The 7,343-nt window shown below is 45.8% G+C and overlaps 1 protein-coding gene across 1 annotated transcript in view; it reads right to left on the reverse strand.

Moving 5' to 3' along the window:
• The window catches only part of FANCC (FA complementation group C), an 81,622-nt gene extending 78,448 nt beyond the window's left edge, over positions 1-3,174 (reverse strand). The window contains exon 1 of the mRNA XM_069881030.1: positions 3,083-3,174. The gene's annotated coding sequence lies outside the window, so the exon portion shown is untranslated. The remainder of the gene's footprint in view (positions 1-3,082) is intronic.
• Positions 3,175-7,343: the final 4,169 nt, after the last annotated feature.

The raw sequence follows: 7,343 nt of genomic DNA on the forward strand, positions 1-7,343 counted from the left end.
TTGCCTCCCTCCCTCTTCATATCTAGTTTAAAGCTCTATTAATGAGCCCTGCTAGCTTCTCAGTAATTATCCTTTTGCTCCTTGGGGACAGCTGTACCCATCCTTGGGTAGCAAGCCTAGTGATCTGCCTGTCAACCCATGATCAAAGAATCCAAAGTTTTGCTCCTCGTACCAGGTTCAGAGCCAGTTATTTGTTTCCCGGCACTTCCTTTTCATTTCTTCATCATTACCAGTAGCTGGAATGAGACAGGAGAAAACAACTTGTGCCTCTGAACCCTTCATCATACATCCCAAGGCCCTGAAATCACTTTCAATTGCCCTCAAATTTCTTATTGGGATTTTGTTACTAACAAAATAATCCATGGGCCTGACAAGAGTTGGTGGTTCTCTCTCTGCATCTAACTGAGGCTCCAGGATGGTAACAAACTTCCCTATGTGATGGGTCTAGTCTGCAGATTGGTCCTTCCAGTCTCTTGTGAAAGGAGTCCTCTATGACAATAACCCACACCTTCTTCTTAACAGAGGCCGTTTTTAATGGAAGGCTTACTGTGTCTTAACTTAGGGAACATTTCTAAGCTGTGAGACGCACCATCCTCATTAATGTTTTGCTTGCAGAGAGCTTCATATCTATTGTGCAAAGGAACCTGGAAGGCTGAGGCTGACACAGGAGACACAACTGCTGCGCTGGGAACTAACCTGCTACCATTCCCCTCCATCTTCTAAATTTCTCTCCTCAGCTGAATGGAGACAGGGTTTAAAAGTAGACTGAGTGCACAAGGCTGTTCCATTAGCAGGATAACAACTGTGTCTAGTTCAAATGGGAATCCTAAACTCTCCATAACATGACCCTTAAAAACCTCAACTCCCAGTGGTGCCCCTTATGACACTTTTCAACCACGCTATCCTACAGTTACTTTTATGAGCATACCATCTTGCTGGCCAGTATTCGTGTGCTGACTAGACCTGGAACTACTGCCAAACAAAATGTGGAAAGCCAGCCTCTCTCTTTGACACTGTCGTCAATTTTCAGAAAATATGCAGGAATAGAATTGTTTTCAAAACTTTACCCTGCTTTCAAACTTGGGTTAAATAGACTAACATGCTTAATACTTCACATATAACACAATAGACATTAATATGTTAAATCACACAGATTTCATTTTCCAAGGAACGTAAAACAAAAAGCACAGAAATTATTATCAAAACTTGATACAGGCCTATAAGGGAAAAGAAAACTTCAGGATCCGTTCCTGACTCATGCTTTCCCACTGCCATGATCTCCAAAGACAAGTCTCTGCTGAGGGGCAACCGTAGCAGTGTTCACCTTCTCTTTATAAACCAACCACTCAAGGACTAACACCATAAACGCTCAACAGGCCTGCTTCTATCCAAGAGATGGCAGTAGTAAACAAACGTCCACACAGAGAGTAGGAGACTGCCACAAGCAGGAAAAATACATGACCAGGAGGGCTTTCCAGCAATTCAAATTCAACAGGCAGAAGATTTTCACAGACCTGTCAGCAGCTCACAACATACTTTGATAAGTATCTTAATTTCTGCTTCAAATATCACACGATGATGATGACTTCTTATCACACAGTTTTTGAACTTTGAGCAAAGAAGGAAAGATAAACATAAATAACACTGGAAATGATCCATCTATCTTAGAAACTAAATTGAATTCTAACTCATTTAAGGGCTGTTGACAAGAAAGCTTTCCTTTTACAAAAAAAAAGATTCATAGAATTGGCACTGGGGAGGGAAGCACTTCAGATCCTTATAATTATATATTGGAAAAAAAATCTCAAATTCTTAAGATTCCCCTAGTTCTCAAAGGCCCATCACTAGAACGTTATGCCCCACAAATCCCACCCAAAGGATTGTTCACTGTGATACAGAGCAGCAACCATTACCCCATTTTCATTATTCTTCCACACCAGAGTGGAACTGATTTCAAAGGTTTGTAGTGATAGGATGAGGGGCAATGGGGATAAACTTTTGAGGGGCAGATTTGGAATAGATGTAGGGAGGAATTTCTTCACCATAAGAACGGTGAGGCGCTGGCACAGGTTGCCCAGGGAAGCTGTGGCTGCCCCATCCCTGGAGGTGTTCAAGGCCAGGTTGGATGGGGCCTTGGGCAGCCAGATCCAGTGGGAGGTGCCCCTGCCCACGGCAGAGGGGTAGAAACTGGATGATGTTTAAGGTCCCTTCCAAGCCAAAACATTCTGTGATTCCATGATCAAAGATGACAATATGGAAAATTTCAAAGGAGTGGAAAGTCGAGGTTTAATTACCTACATTCGTGAAGCAAAACCGAAAATCAAACCGGGATTTTCTCTCAATGCTTACAGGGTATCGGTCTCTCCAAATGTTTAGTTGAAGGGCACTGTGGCTCCGCGGCGGCACGCGGTGCAGGCACACGCTCGGCGCTCGCTCCTCCGGCAGCACAGGCGCCTGCGCCTGTCAGACTGCACAGGGCACACGTTGGCACACCCGCAAAGCCTGAAGCGCAGCCGTAAACTTTTTACTCCCTGTCTGCAGGGCGTTTAGGAAGGTACCCGTGTGTCATAGCCGCACCGATCTCCTATGTGCATCACAGAGTGTGTTATCTCTGAGCTTCCCAGCTTCCTAGAACGAAGGGGAACAGCCGGTGCAGACAGGGAAGGCGGGGGAGCGTCTCGGAAGCGCCTCTTTACAAAGCGTTTTCAGCAGGAGACATCGACCCGGGACCTGAATTTCCTCTCTCGGAGGCCTCGGACAGCGCGCAGAGCGGCTCGGCCCGTGCCTGGCGAAGCGCGACAGACACCGCGCCCCGCGGCGGCCACGCACGGGGATCAAACAGCGCACCCCCCGCCACCCCCCCTCCCCACCAGCTAGATGCCCAATACCGCAGCCCCCTCGGACGCTCCCTCGCCGGCACCGAGGTCCCCCGTGTCCCTTGCCCCACTCCTCCTCCTCCTTCGCGACTACCGGGGCGCGGCCACGTGCGGCGTGGCGGGAAACGCCGCTTGCCGCGAGCCGCCGACGCCGACACCCCCCCCCCCCCACCCCCCCCGGCCCCGCCCCCTCCGCAGCCGCTTACCGCGCGCCGCGGCTCGCGCCCCCCACTTTGAAAGGCTCTGGCGCGCCAAGGTTTTGGCGCGCTCTGCCCGCCTCGCGCCTGCGCCCCAGAGCGGGGGGCGGGGCTGGCGGGAAGGCGCCGGGGCTGGGCGGGGGTGGGGGGAGTAGTTGAAGGGGGTGCGCCGCGGAGGCCTTAGGGCTGGAAAAGGCTTCTCAGGTCATCATTGGCGGCCCAGCGCCACCGAGCCGACACGCCTGATGTGCCACATCTGCGGGTGTTCTGGATACCCCCGGGGATGGAGGCTCGGGCGCTCCCTGGGCAGCCTGTGCCGATGCTTGACCGCTCTTTCGGTATCCTGACAGCTAATCTGAGCCTCCACTGAGGCCATTGTCCTATAGCTTGGTTACCCGGGAGAAGAGACCAACACCCTCCTCGCAACATCCTCCTTCCAGGTGGTTGTGGGGGGTGATGAAGTCTCCCCACAGCCTCCTCCAGACGGAACAGCCCCAGTTCCCTCGCTTGTTCTCCAGCCCCTTCACCAGCTTCATTACTCTTCTCTGGAGACACTCCAGGACTTACATGTCTTTCTTACAGTTACTGACTCAAAACTGAACACAGTACTCGAGGTGCGTCCTCACCAGTGCTGAGTACAGAGGCACAGTCACCTCCCTGGACCTGCTGGTCACACCGTTTCTGATACAAGCCAAGATGTCATTGGCCTTCTTGGCCACCTGGGCACACTGCTAGCTCATGCTCAGGCACTGTCAACCAACACCCACAAGTCCTTTCCCACCAGGCATCTTTCCAGCCCGTAGCACTGCACTGTTGTGACCAAAGCGCAGGACCCAGCACTTGTCTTGTTGAATCTCACACAACTTGCCTTGTCCTGCCAATCCAGAATCTCCAGGTCCTTCTGTCAAGTCTCCCTGCCCTCGAGCTGCACTTTTCCAGTGCCTGTGTCAGACGCGGGACCCCAGCATGAGATGACGCCGGGACAAAAGCCTTATTGGTCTTCATGGCTGATGGGCTCCACAGGCTCCATGAGCAGAGACTGAGACGCTTTTGTTACCTATATATCCAAAAATTCACGAGGTGTAACAGAGCAAGATGCATTAAGCCAGCTTTGATCCTGTGTGTACAGCTAAGGCAGCAACTCCACAGGGCAGTCAAAACGACGGGGAGGTTATGGCCCTGGTGAACATTGTGGTGTCTGTCAGGGAGTGCTTGGTGGTTGGTGGCCAGGAGAAGGTGCCAGCCTGTGATTTCCCATCCTGGTCTCTGGCCATAAATGAATAAAATCCCTCATTTTTTCCCCTTTCTGGTAAAACTGAGCACAAAGCCTGTTAAGCTTTTTGTTGTTTTTAGTTTTGTCAATATCAACAGGCCTTTTCACCCTCATGAATGCCAACAGTAAGGTACAGAATTAAGTAGACAAGAAACTTTGTTTTGTATGAACTTGGGGCTTGAAAAAAATACTGTTTCTCTTAACTGAAATTTCTGCTGGTGCTAAAATGAGAAATCTAGACATGAGACAGGCCTCAATTTTTTAAAAAGCATCAATAATGAAACTATCAAACCCTTTATTCTGTCGCTTAACTGTTAAGTGCTGCTAGTCCTCAATGTAGTTCTGCTGCAAATATGGACACTACACAGTCTAACGACTTAGAGCAGCTTTGCTTGTCACTCCCTTGCTCACTTACATGCTCACTTCCCATCATTCTTCTGCTTTCACTTGTCTGCTCAGCTCCTCTTCATACCCACCCTAGTAATTTGTCCACTCCTGACTGGTTTTTCCTCCACATTCACTACTGGCTATGAAGAGTTGTTGGAAGATTGATACAATATTTCTGCCTGTCATTTTGAGAAGCCATTGGCACTTGAAAGTTCTTTCTTTCCTGGCATCTTCCTCCTCCCAAATACATATGCTTATACCACTCTGCCTTTATTTCCTCCTTGAGGACAGTGAGGTGCTCATAGGAAACCGAAACAAGTTATTAAAAAGAACAAAATCACTAAGGGAAAATGCTTTCTATCTTGAACCTGTGTTGGAAGGTGACTTAACAAGGTGGGTTTTAAAGGAAATCGCATTGACAGCATTAGTCTGAATTAACAGGCTGGTTTGTATTATGTTTGTATTCAAGATCGGTACTCTGCATGAACAGAGGGTGACCACTGCTTCTAAAACTGAAGTGCCCTTTTTCTCTTTATGATTTACCCCATTCAGCTGATGTGCAAAGTCCTTGCTCTCATTCAGCTTTCGTGTTCTATTCAGATGCGGTATATTGTGTCATCTTTTCTGATCACCACTGCTTTCAGTTTTCTGTAAAATGAGACAAACTCTCCTTCACTACAAAGGCAAATTCAACCTGCCCATGCTGTGAAATCTCCATGCATGAATACTTAAGTTACTTCTTTTTCATTTCATCCTATCAAATCAGCAACACCTGATGAATTCTTGTCTGTGGAAGTTTCAAAGTACTTTCTTGGGAAACAGCATTTACTCTTCAGGCAACCCACCAAGGCAAACTGACGGGGGTGTTTCCCACACATCCAGCACATCTGCAAAGCACAACTCGGAGCCTTGGGTGTAATGCCCATATTCGCGCTGTGAGTCCAGTGCATAACTCATACAAGTCTTTAATCATTCTACTCTTTCTTTTTCTTGTCAAAAGAAAACACAAGAGAATTTATGTTTGTTTTCTACCATCAATTCTGTTAAGACTTCCTTAGGTGTCAGCATTATTAATTATTTCATTGCTGAAACGTGTAACTGTTCTGGTACAGTGGAAGAAGCTTGAGTGGAGGAAGTTTGATAACATCATTTTTCATGTTTCTGATTGAATAAATTCTATTTTTGTCCAATGTCAACTTCTATCCCATGGTCACAGAGTAGCAAAAAGTTGCCTTTCTCGGTCACCTTGGTGTTTATACTATCACCTGACCCAATTTTCTTCTTGCTGTGCAAGAAGCTATATCCCAGTTCTTGTACACACACAAATACACAACTAAAGATCATTTTGATATTCCACAAGCCATGAAAAATAAATGTAGGAATTAGAAAAAAAAGACATTTAAAGTCATAGAAAAGGGTATAGTAGACAGATGTACAAAAATACGAATAAATATAACAGAAAAAAAGACATCAAATTACAATTATGCATAAACTCCAGTGGGTGGAGAGAGCATTTGATAGTATTACCTTCAAGTGACCCTCATTTTAAATAGTCAGGGAACAAGGGTAATGATATGAATAATGAATTAGGTAGTACAAATCAAGTGAATGCCAATACAAATGTTATGCTATTTCAGACATTCTATGTACAGTTTGTCCCTTTCCTGCATTTAATAAATGCAAAACATTTGAGTGTTAAAAAAATGTTATTGGTTCTATTTTTTGTAGCCTTGATCTTTCATAGCAGGTACTATTGCACATAGAACTGATGCAGCTGCCTAGTCTCAAACAGAGAATTACTAACAGTAAATCTTTTAAACTCCATAAAAATAACTGTTAAAAGTCACCTGATATAGTACTGCTATAGATAAGAATGTCATGACTTGAAAACCTAAATAATTAGGAAAGGATCTTCCAAATCCCAGAGAACTGCTGGCCATTCCCTGAGAACCCTGGCAATTTCTTACCCCAGATACGTTGCAAAAGTCCCTTGTTAAACTTCACACTTAGATGAGATACAGCAGGTACTACACTTTGGTTCAGGGCAAAATATCACCATTTTGTCTTTTGGCCAGTACTAATTTGGCAGGAAAAAATCCCCTGTTGGGGGAGAAGAAGAAAATATATCTTTGACAGATTTTGGGGGGAAGGAAAAAAAGTCCCAGCTGTTTGAAGCTGCTCAGAGGTTTGGAATGTTAGAATAAATACTAGGGGAGATAGATTGATGGGACGAGCTGTAGGTGAGGCACACAAAGGTGCATGGTAAATATAATTTATTGGTGCACGTGACCACCACATATGTAATATATTTTATGCACATTACAGTGATTAGCTAAAGAGCACATACTGCTTAAGCAACACAAGAGCTTCTGCTTAAACAATCAAATGCACAATATCAAGCTAAATGCCCTCAGACCCCTTGGCTGAACTGAACATGATACATACCTTCATGTAGGTCTTTGTCTACTTCAAAATGGCTGTAACTAGACAACAAGGAGCTAAAGTAGCCACTGCATACATATTGTTGACCTTTATGGATGGAATTGGAATTGCCTAAGTAGTATAGTGCCAAGTAAAATATCAGTAATATTCAAGATGTTTCCATCCTTC

The sequence above is a fragment of the Phaenicophaeus curvirostris genome, chromosome Z (assembly GCF_032191515.1).
Source record: "Phaenicophaeus curvirostris isolate KB17595 chromosome Z, BPBGC_Pcur_1.0, whole genome shotgun sequence".
Lineage (NCBI taxonomy): Eukaryota > Metazoa > Chordata > Aves > Cuculiformes > Cuculidae > Phaenicophaeus > Phaenicophaeus curvirostris.